Below are 10,298 nucleotides of genomic sequence, written 5' to 3' on the forward strand. Positions count from 1 at the left end.
GAGTTCATAGCCAGCCCTGTTCTCCCTTTAAGAAGAGATGTTTGAGGCTGGTAGAGATGATAATCAGACCCAGCTGGGAAAGGACCAGAGCTCAAAGGTATTTAGGCACCCAACTCCCATTCAAATCAATGGGGAGGACTGATCTGGGCCCTGGTGATTTGAGGATCAGGACTCAGTGATTGCCTGATGAGCACCTGATTCCTATAAAGGCTGAGAGTGCTCAGATTGAGAATGTGAAAGTTACTAGTGACCCCCCCTTAACAGAGCAGCCTTTATGTCAACCAGGGCCATTAGGGGGAAGCAGACACTTCAAGTACACAGTAGCCTGAACTTTTCAACTGTCTTCCCTTCAAGGCCTTACGGTAGTTGGAGCTGGTCCCAAGCCGGTTTTCACTGACCAGATAGCAAAAGCATGGGTCTGACAACCACCAATCAAGTGTTAACACTGCAAGGACCTTTGTCTGAATGTGTATAAAGGATCTGTAAAATGTGTGTAAGACAGAGTTTTTGTACTAAGGTGCAAAGCTCTCCTTTCTTCTGCAGAATAAAGCAACTCTTCCTTATCCCTGTCTGGCTGTTATTGGCTCTCAGCTAGGTGGACCCGATATTTCGGTAACAGTTTCTGGCGACTCCGCCGGGACTATCCTAGCTCGGACATTGGACTCCGGACGGCTGCGGCGAATTGGGAACGGCGCCAACGGGGTGTTTCGCCCCCTTTCTCTGCTTCACCGCAGCCCCTGGGGTTCGTGCTCCGATAAGGTGAGTCCTAATAGGATAAGGAGACACTATCTGGTTCTGGTCTGGTTAACCGGTTAATGCAATTTTCTTATACATTTAGGTGTTAGGTGTGTGGACGGAACTGAACCTCTCATTTGTAATTCCTCAGAGTGGAAGCGATCACGTGCAATGAAGCTCTGAGGTTGAATTGGGATCCTTCTGTCCCGTCCCCTGTAGCGGTCAGTATTAGTAGAAATTCCTGTAATAGGATCCTATTAGGCCATAATTCCCTCTGTTCTCTGTGTAATTCTCTGTTAGAGTGTCAGCAGGCAGGTGGGTGGGTCTCTGGTAATTAGGCCATAATTCCCTCTGTTCTCTGTGTAATTCTCTGTTAGAGTGTCAGCAGGCAGATGGGTGGGTCTCTGGTAATTAGGCCATAATTCCCTCTGTTCTCTGTGTAATTCTCTGTTAGAGTGTCAGCAGGCAGATGGGTGGGTCTCTGGTCTCTGGTAAAACCCTCTGAGGATAGCCCTTTAGATTATATGTTAAGTAAATGGTCTTTACCCGGTGTTTAAAAAGAAATAGTTACAACTTGTGTAGAAATTGATGTGGCTAGTGTTGTAGAAATTGAATTGTGGATAGGATGTGCATTTTCCCCAGAACATGTGCAGTGTATATTGTAGCAGAGGTAAAAGAAATGCAAACCTACCAATATAGGTTGTGTTGTCTTTTTCAGATCACTGGGTGTTTGAAAGCAGGAGTTAGAAGTAAAAGGCAATCAAAAGTCTGGGAAAGTTAATTGTGTCCTTTTTTTTTTTTAAGTAAGAATCTTTAAGCTGTGGGTAGCTTTGGATCTGGAAGCAAGCCAGAAAGCATCTGTATTAATGCAATTTTCTAACTAATAAGGTAGAAGCCACTGAAACCTGGGCTGCCTATGAAACAAATAAAGGAAATATGGGGTAATTCCTCTGTTTTGCCTAAAATCAACAAGAGTACGTGTATATAAAAGAAATATTTTAAGCAATGACTGACTGCCCAGAAGGGGTGGACCTCTGTTCTTTTGTCTTTCAGATCATCAGAGAAAACGGATGCCAGCTGAATAGCATTCAACATACCATGCATTCACTGGCACAATAGGAATTATTTTTATGTTCTATGGCCAAAATTGTTGTTAAAATTTGCATACCAACAGTCTTTGGAAGCAAGGACATGGAAGGTTAACCCATTCCCCATATTGCCCATGGGATCCTTCTGGCTACTTCAGATTTCTAGCCAGAGGGCTGGGGAGGGAGGAAAGCTATTGGACACCAGAGGTTGTACCGAGTGGACTCCTCAAAGGTGGGTGTGCTTGTCCTGGTTTGTTGCTCCAAAGCTCTGTAATAAAGTTATTTTACTGGAAGGGTGTACATGGCATACATTGAGTAATAAGACTAATGTACTGTATAATGGCAATTGTGTATGTGTTCATTTTTGGGAGAAGGTGTATGAGTGAAGAGTGGAAGTTTCCTTTGTAGGTTAAAAGAAGCCAAGAAGGGAAGCAGGAAAAAGAACAGAACGAGTTAACTGGAAAAAAAAATAGCCAGCAAGCTCAGTCCAAAGATAAGATGCTGGCCCATCCAAGGACACTGCCCACAGCTAAGACTTGGCTGATAGCCAAGAAAAGGGGGGGCTGAATGTGCCCAAGCAACTATGAGATCTGCAAAACACTGCCAGGCATTAATGAAATGTGTTAGGTTTCTTTTCTCACAGATAAAAGAAGTGCTACCCAAAGACCCTAGCAGCCCTGCCATTGATTGAAACAAGGAGACTGAGTCTATGTAAAGTTCATCAACGAAAGACTGCTTTGGCTCCCCACTGGAAAGGCCCTTTCCAAGTGCTGTTAACCACCAACACCGCTGTGAAGTGCCAAGGACTACCTGCCTGGACCCATGCTTCTCACTGTAAAAAGACCCCTCCACCTCGGGAGGGCTCTCCGACTGATAAGCCTATTTCTCCTTCTAGCTCTGCTGTGCCTTCTGGACAGCAGGAAAAAGGAAAAAAGACAAGGTGAAGTGCTAGTAACCTCTCCCTTGTCCACTGACAGACCTACTGTGCCTCTGGATTTTTCTAGAAGAAGCAAAACCATTACAGGGTGATGTGCTAGTAACCTCTCCCCTGTATGATGCTAAACCACACTGTTTCAGGAAAAGAGAAGAAGGAACACTTGCTTCATTGGAACCACCAAAGTCCAGGGATTCCTGACTACAAGAGACATTAAGAACTGACCCTGGTGAAGAAACAAAGAATTATACACTGGCAGGAAGAAACTTGTGGGACCCATGCTTGGGAATGTGGTATAGTACTACACCAAAAAGAAATGTATTAGGATATCAATGAACTGTGATTAACACTACACTAGGGACTGTTAAATTTTCATTACCCTTATTCAGTTTCCAGATCACCTCTACATACCCAAATTGCTCACAGGGGGCTGCCATTAGATTAGCACAACAGAGGGCTTGGGTTATTTCCTCTAGAAAGAAAAGTGACTTGACCGGATCCCTGTGGGATGGGGCCAATAGTGCAGCAGCAGTGTGGAATATTTTTAAGAACCAAGAACATGATGAGAAATTGGGGCACAGCTAACCCAGGTACAGGCTGGAATTGGTGAGTTACATGTTATCTCCGCCCTTAGTTCTATGACCCAGAAGTTGCTGACAGAGATGGTATTGAATATCACTGAGGCTGGGAAGGCATTGCAGTGGGATCTAGCATGTTCAGAAATTCAGGATTTCCTGAATGACCAGCTAATGGCCATTCGAAATGATCTAGAGCATCAGGCTTGGCCCACTGCCCTTACAGACACATCAGGAGTACCATCTGATCTGTGGCATGAAGACATACTTGGAGACTTTCTGGGTGGAAGTGCGGACGTTCTCAATGCTCCTTCCAAGCATATGGACCGGTTGAGGGGGTGTGGGCTCCCACATACCGAATCCTGCCGGGTCCATGGGGAGGATGCATGTGGGATTGGGTAATTCACCGAGACATCTGGGAAATTAGACCTCCTGGTATGCCCAATCGATTTTTAGTCAGTGCTCCTGGGATTACATCTGACATTTGGATGGGGTTAGGGAGTCAATGGACATTTTGGTCATTAGAATCCCCACAGCTTCAGTGTATCCGTAAACTGAAGCCAGGAGAAGTTGTTACTCTTCATGACTACGTTTGCTGGGAGGGTAGGGGACAAAGAACTACCCTGACAGGACACTTACTCTTTTAAGCTAATGATAGCTGTGTGTATGTTAAAGCCTCCACATTGCAAGACATACATTTTAATCTCATTACCACTGCAGGCAACCATATCATTTACTGGCCTGCAGATAGAGTTTTTCAAGTAGCCCTTAAGTTCCAGATACCCTTTAATTGGACTAGTTTAGTATCTGATAGATTTCAGAATTTGTTTTCACTGTTACCAGAGATTCAGAAAATCTCTGAAGTACAAGGGCAAATTCACATGCTTCAAAATATATATCAAGTTGAAAAGTATGCCTTTCATACTGTTTATAGAGTATCTATTTTATGTACTAAGTATGATGTATTGTGCTTTATGATTAAGATTGTACAACAACCCCATTATAGTATTGCTATGGGAATGTTATTGCTTGTATTGTTATTAGTTAGCTTAGGATTATGTTATTGTTGTAAAAGACGTAATAATAGTAATACCTTTCATGTCCATGCTCATCATGCATTGTCATTACATCCAATCAAAACCCTTTAGGTTGAAGCATCTGAAGTAAAATCTGAATTCCAAGACTTAATGCAAATAGAGATTTGAAAATGTTTGTTGTACTAGTATACAAAAGGGGGGGTTGTGGAAGCAGAGAAAGAACTGACAGGAAGGGGATGCAATGCATGACAGTTCGTTAGTAAGAGTTAGGCTAACTGTAACCCTAATAATGCGAGATTTGTAGAAGCGAGGAATGTGTGAGGCGAGTGGGAAAGAACTGTGTGAGAAGTTGTTGCGACCTTGTGTAGATAATATGGAATGTAGACTAAGAGTCTACCTTAGTGAGCAAAACAAGATATCAGAATGACCTATGTATAAACAGAATGCTGCTGTTGTTTTCCATGCTGTATCTCTTGATCACACCTTTAGTTTTGAGGACCTCCTTCCAGACCTTGGGTCATGGTTTACGGGGCTCTTTCAAACAATTGTTAAATGGATTCTTTTCTTTCTATGTGTTATTTGGACAATGATACAATGTGCCAAATGCCTGTGTAATGCTATGATCAAAAGCTCTGCTGTCCATAAGAAAACCCAGTATCTGTCCCTCCAGCTTGATCGCAAATTGCGTAACGGGCCTGACAAATTTGGGGTTTGTCAGGCCCGAAGGGGGGACTGTGAAAGTTACTAGTGACCCCCCCTTAACAGAGCAGCCTTTATGTCAACCAGGGCCATTAGGGGGAAGCAGACACTTCAAGTACACAGTAGCCTGAACTTTTCAACTGTCTTCCCTTCAAGGCCTTACGGTAGTTGGAGCTGGTCCCAAGCCGGTTTTCACTGACCAGATAGCAAAAGCATGGGTCTGACAACCACCAATCAAGTGTTAACACTGCAAGGACCTTTGTCTGAATGTGTATAAAGGATCTGTAAAATGTGTGTAAGACAGAGTTTTTGTACTAAGGTGCAAAGCTCTCCTTTCTTCTGCAGAATAAAGCAACTCTTCCTTATCCCTGTCTGGCTGTTATTGGCTCTCAGCTAGGTGGACCCGATATTTCGGTAACAAGAAGATGAGCTATTTAAAGCAGGTAGACTCATGTGGCGGGGAACAGATGGTGTGTTGGAGGACTGGGGAAAAGCTCAGAGCAGGGGAGGCTGCATCAGGGGACTGTTGGATTTATGTTATTTGGGGATTTTCTAAAGATTGTGCAGCCAGTAAATGCTGCCCTGAAAAAAGGGCCTGAGCAGACTCTGGGTGTGGTGTTTAATCCTTCCAGGACTGAAGAGCCAGGCTAGCAGCCTACGTGGTATTTTTGTTTACTGTAGAGACTGTCCCTATCCCAAATAGAGCCCCCTCATTATGTTTCCCTACCAGGGAGAACCATTTATTCTGAAATGGAATGCCCTAGACAGCTGTTCGCTCAAAAGGTCATTTTGCTGTCTTCTCGGGTAATTGATGTATTAAAAGCTTTCCTAAACTTGCTAATTAAATATGATACATTACCATAATAACTGTTGAAATGTTAATGCAGAGGCCTGAAACTTGAAATGCGGCCTTAATTTCCTGATAACGAAAGCCCTGATCCTGCAACAGGTAGCGTGTGGCTGGACTGCTGTGCCCAAGTGGGACGGTCTTGCCCTTATATGCAGCAGAACTGGGCCCAAAGGTACCGATTGTTCTACTGATGCCCTTTGCAAATCCTCAGATTTGATGGTGGGAACTAACAGTTCTCCAGTGGCAGAACGGAAAGGAGTTTGGTTCTTCCATTGCTCAAGGTGTGTTACTAATATAACCCAGGAAGGGAAAGCAGAGAGAGGAAGCTAAAGCAGCAAGAGATGGGAGGAAGGTAGAGGACGGGGGGGATAAGAGAAGGCAGAAGTTGAAGAGGAAGAGAGCAGGCATGGAGCAAAGAAAGGGAGAAGGATAGAATGGGGAAATGAGTTTGGAATAGCACTGGATGGAAGCCAGATTTTCTGTTTTAAGGGGATGTAAGTGCCTGTGCTCACATTTAGGTCACCCCCTTGTGCCTGCACCTGGTGTTAAAGGGGACTTCTCCTCTCATCCCCCTCCTCCTGGTAGCCACTTCCTTGGCCATGCAATGGCCAGTTCCAGCCAGCATCTTCTCCTGACTCCCTCTCTGGGTCTCAGCTCTCTGGCCAAGTCACAATAGTTCACAAACGATGTCCAAATGTATAGTTCTTCTGACTCTCTTGGGCTCATCTGAAATCCTCTGCTTCCGAGCCCCAGTAGAGATTCTTTTGAACGGCTTCTTCCCCAGCAGGATTCACCTGCTGCTTCCCTTCACCAGCAGCTTACCTCTGGGGATCTCCCTGATCTTTATGGGTGCTGAGGGCTCTGTGGGTGCCTTAGCCTGATATTCCCTTGTTCCACTCTCCAGGATCTTCCTTCCTCTGCTGAGTTCCCATCTTTATTTAAGTAGTTGTCACAAACCCCATGCGTTGGGTGTCCCTAGCTTCTGACTGCCAGAAGCAGGGACTATACGACAGGGGATGGATCACTCGATGATTGCCTGTTCTGTTCATTCCCTCTGAAACATCTGGCATTGGCCACTGTTGGAAGACAGGACACTGGGCTAGATGGACCATTGGCCTGATGCAATAGGGCTGTTCTTCTGAATCTGAGGAAGAAGAGGGCCAGGCGGGAACAAAAAGGAGCAATTCACAGTCAACCCAACAGTTCCTATCTGCAGAGATGCATCAATCTTGCTCAAATGAGCAAACCCCGTTCCGACCTTTTCTGTAAAGTCAACTGATCGTTACACTTCATTTAAGTGAAGACACTAGCCTGCTAATTTCGGAACTAGAGTTTCCCATTCCAGTCTAAACACTGACAATTAATCTTTCAACTACTAGCTGGGTAACGTCGGCTATAATTACCCAGTAGCTTACACAAGATGTAATGATTCTATTTAAAGTAGATGTTTCTTGCCACGTAACTGCCAAGTGTTTAAATACGTACACCTAACCCCATAAGGATGCCTTTCTCTGTGGGATGATATTGCTGTCTTCAAACTATTACAGCGCTTGGGGTGACCAGATCAAGTGTAAAAAGCAACAGAGGGTCCTGTGGCACCTTTAAGACTAACAGAAGTACTGGGAGCATAAGCTTTCGTGGGTAAGAACCTCACTTCTTCAGATGCAAGTAATGGAAATTTCCAGAGGCAGGTATAAATCAGTATGGAGATAATGAGGTTAGTTCAATCAGGGAGGGTGAGGTGCTCTGCTGGCACCATCAGATCAGGATTAAACAAAGACTGTGAATGGCTATCCAACTACAGAAGCAGTTTCTCCTCCCTTGGAGTTCACACCTCTACTGCTAGCAGAGCACCTCACCCTCCCTGATTGAACTAACCTCATTATCTCCATACTGATTTATACCGGCCTCTGGAAATTTCCATTACTTGCATCTGAAGAAGTGAGGTTCTTACCCACGAAAGCTGATGCTCCCAATACTTCTGTTAGTCTTAAAGGTGCCACAGGACCCTCTGTTGCTTTTTACAGATTCAGACTAACACGGCTACCCCTCTGATACAGATCAAGTGTAGTTTCCTTTCAGAGGCATTCTCTAAGGCCTGGTCTACACTGGCGGGGGGGGGGGGGGTCGATCTAAGTTACACAACTTCAGCTACGTGAATAACGTAGCTGAAGTCGACGTACTTAGACCTACTCACCGCGGTGTCTTCACTGTGGTGAGTCGATGGCTGACGCTCTCCCGTCGATTCCACCTGCGCCTCTCGCCCTGGTGGAGTACAGGAGTCAATGGGAGAGCGCTCGGGGGTCGATTTATCGCGTCTAGACTAGACACGCTAAATCGACCCCCGCTGGATCGATCGCTGCCCGTTGACCCAGCAGGTAATGTAGACAAGCCCTCAGGCTAGGCGTACACTAGAGGGCTTGCGGTGGCGCAGCTGTACCGCTGTACGATCTCTCGTGTAGCCGTTCTGTGCTGACGGGAGAGAGCTCTCTTGCTGACATAATCCATCCCCAACAAGCAGCAGTAGCTATCTCGGCGGGAGAAGCTCTTTTGCCAACATAGCACTGTGCACACTAGCACTTACGCTGGAGTAATTTATGTTGCTCAGAGGGGTGGAATATTCACCCCCCTGAGCGACATACATTGTGCCGACATAAGTGGTAGTGTAGACATAGCCTAAGGCTCTGATCCAGCAAAACTCTTCCGGTGGTTTAAGTGTAACAAAGGTAGTGCATAGCCCCTGTGTTTGCCCTCTGCACAAGAGTGAATTTTACCCACACTGGATGATAAACAATAGAGCTTAGAGATCCTAACTACCAGCCTGCTGATCTAACCAGTTGGCCACAGTCCTGTCTGTACATATGTGCACACATGCTGAGCATTCGTTTGTCTGGAAGTCTGGAGAATGCCACCATTCTCAGCACAGGGGGCTGGACTCGATGACTCCTTGAGGTTCCTTCCAGCCCGACGTTTCTCTGATTCCAAGGATGTTTGAGAGATACGGACGCAGTTCTTTCCTTGCAGAGAATCTCTCAAGTTTCTTCTTTTGATCAGTGCAGCTTCCGCATGCTGCAAAAAATAAAATAAATCAGCCAACCCCATGTAGTAATTTGTCAAGCTGCTTGCAAGACTCCAGAAGACATATTGTGAAGCATTGGGCTGAGTTTCAATTAAGGAGCATGAAAGTCTGTTTAACAAACGCTTAGAGGCTTATTAGCTGAGACATAATTAAGCTCAATGTTAACTGGGGACCCAAGGAAACAGATCTGAAAGTGAATCAGAAACTGCTAGACGGTTTCCACCGTTTAGATAATGGGAGAATAAACTCTCTGAAACAGCTGCTATCGTATCCAATCCTGAAGTGAAATGTGCTGTGCTGGAAAGAAATACATTTTTGCATCTTTCAAAAGGTGAAAATTAAAAGGGACAATAAAAGTTTTCCCTATTCCATGAGAGCAGATGGAACCTCTCTCATCTCTAGTGCAGTGTGGGTTTAACCTCTGCAAACACTTCAGGCCTTTGGAGTGTACTTCAGAGGAAGCCTGAAACCAGCCTCTTGGCAGGTCTTTGAGAACGAGTCTATCATTCCTCCCGACATCTCACTTTCAAACTGAGCATCAGGCGCAATGGTACATACTCGCAGCTTTCGTCTTATAGAAATTGAGAGACTATCCGACGAAGGGGTGCTACCAAAGCCACCCCTGGTGATGGCTGGATCCTCCAGAGAAAAGGATGATCTGGAGGTAGCTTCGGTATACCGGGAGGAGATCCATATTCAGGTCTGGACAGCACAGTCCCCTCCAAAGTTCTGAATATACAACCCACCTGTTAAGCAGGGCTCTTCTTTCTTTCTTTCTTTCTTTCTTTCTTTCTTTCTTTCTTTCTTTCTTTCTTTCTTTCCTGAGCATTGAAGGAGCTTTTAAAGGAACCATTTAGTGGTGCGAGTTTGTTAACTCCCCCGGGAAGGTGGATGAAAATGACCTTTCTAAAAATGAAAACCCGGCTACAATGACTGTTACTTTGCAGAAATCAGCAAATAGCCACCTACGTCATTCATCTTCAGCTTGTGTGTGTGCGCGCGCAAATGTTCAGACACAAAGTGTTCATATCAGAACTATTTAAAGGGAGGCAGATGCACATTGAGGTCAGTGGTTGTACCCAAGGATGGCATGATTCCAATCTGGATAGAGTTTGACTTGGGTTTCTGTCTATTTATAGCATTTATATGGCCCCCATTACCATAGTTCCTGAGCGCTTCTAAATCCTTCCATGTATTTCTCCTGACAACCCTCTAATGAGGCAGGGCAGTGCTATTATCCCTATTGTATAGATGGGAAACTGAGGCCCAGAGAGGTTAAGTGACTTGCCCACGGTCATATA

The 10,298-nt window shown here is 45.1% G+C and overlaps 1 long non-coding RNA gene across 1 annotated transcript; it reads left to right on the top strand.

Annotated features, from left to right (window-relative positions):
- The first annotated feature begins 226 nt into the window (after nucleotides 1–226).
- On the top strand, nucleotides 227–5,433 carry LOC135974083 (uncharacterized). The gene is made up of 2 exons (XR_010591216.1): nucleotides 227–1,050; nucleotides 1,205–5,433. It is a non-coding gene; the product is annotated as an uncharacterized LOC135974083 (long non-coding RNA).
- Nucleotides 5,434–10,298: the final 4,865 nt, after the last annotated feature.

This window comes from Chrysemys picta, chromosome 10 (assembly GCF_011386835.1).
Source record: "Chrysemys picta bellii isolate R12L10 chromosome 10, ASM1138683v2, whole genome shotgun sequence".
NCBI classification, from domain to species: Eukaryota; Metazoa; Chordata; order Testudines; family Emydidae; genus Chrysemys; species Chrysemys picta.